Source organism: Solanum pennellii, chromosome 7 (genome assembly GCF_001406875.1).
Source record: "Solanum pennellii chromosome 7, SPENNV200".
Lineage (NCBI taxonomy): Eukaryota > Viridiplantae > Streptophyta > Magnoliopsida > Solanales > Solanaceae > Solanum > Solanum pennellii.
Genome location: NC_028643.1, coordinates 61081571 through 61082767, shown reverse-complemented (window position 1 = coordinate 61082767; position 1197 = coordinate 61081571). Strand labels below are relative to the sequence as shown.

The 1197-nt window shown below is 39.8% G+C and overlaps 1 pseudogene; it reads left to right on the top strand.

Moving 5' to 3' along the window:
- The first annotated feature begins 210 nt into the window (after nt 1–210).
- On the top strand, nt 211–1189 carry LOC107025129 (annotated as a pseudogene).
- The last annotated feature ends 8 nt before the right edge of the window (nt 1190–1197 follow it).

Here is a 1197-nt window from a genome sequence, read left to right as displayed (position 1 = left end):
TTGGAAATATTTAATTAAATTGGTCAAGATGTCATCTTTGAAATTGATGATATGTTTGTAGTACTATATGCACTTTGGACTATAATTTAATTTTCTTTTCTTAACGAATACCAAAAGAGTTGATTTGCCAACCATATATACACTACGCTTTATTTCATGAATTGCTCAAAACATTCACGATCTTCATCTCTAAACACTACTATTACAACCATGTCTGATTAAAATAATGAAACTATGCCAATTGATCCTAATGTTGATCCCTATGGCTATTTGGTTCGTAATTATGATGGTTCCATCACACGTCTATGAGAACCTCATATCCTGGTAGACATATCTAATGGTCTTCCCCATCTAGTCTACACCAAAGATATTTCCATTAACTCCTCAAAGAACACATGGGCACGTATTATCCTCCCTCGTGAACTTCTCAATTCTACCACCAGTACTCCTAAACTTTCTCTCGTAATTTATTTTTACGGAGGAGGATTCATAGTGGCAACTGTAGATACCCCCATCTTTCAAGGGTTGTATGCGTCCATTGCTAGTGAAATTCCAGCAGTTGTTGTGTCAATCGAGTATCGTCAAGCCCCCGAGCAGAGACTTCCAGCAGCATACAACGATTGCATGGAAGCTTTACGTTGGATCAAGACCAAACCCTATGAGCTATTATCCAACCACGATGATTTCTCCAAATGTTTCCTAATTGGCTCGAGTGCCGGAGTCAACTTGGTGTACCATGTGGGCCTATGCGCCGCGGAGAGTTGGGACAACCTCAAGCCTTTGGAAATCAAGGGGTTGATATTGAATCAACCTTTCTTTGGTGGGAATGAGAGGACACAATCAGAAGTAATATTGGTTACCCCCAATTGTAAGTGATATCACGTGGGACCTAGAATTGCCTCAAGGTGCTGATCGCAATCATGAGTATTCAAATCCAATTGTGGGGATTAAATCTAACCCGAACCTATTTGATCAAGTAAAATTATTGGGGTGGAAGATGTTGGTCACCGGATCTGATGGCGATCCTTTAATTGACCGCCAGGTTGACCTAGTTAGGGTATTGAAAGAATTGGGCGTTTAAGTAGAAGGTAGTTTCACTCAAGGAGCATATCACGGGTCCGAGAATGTTGATCCTTTGAAAGCTAAAGAATTTTCCTTGCTTGTAAAGGAATTTATAAGTCACCTATAGCATCATAT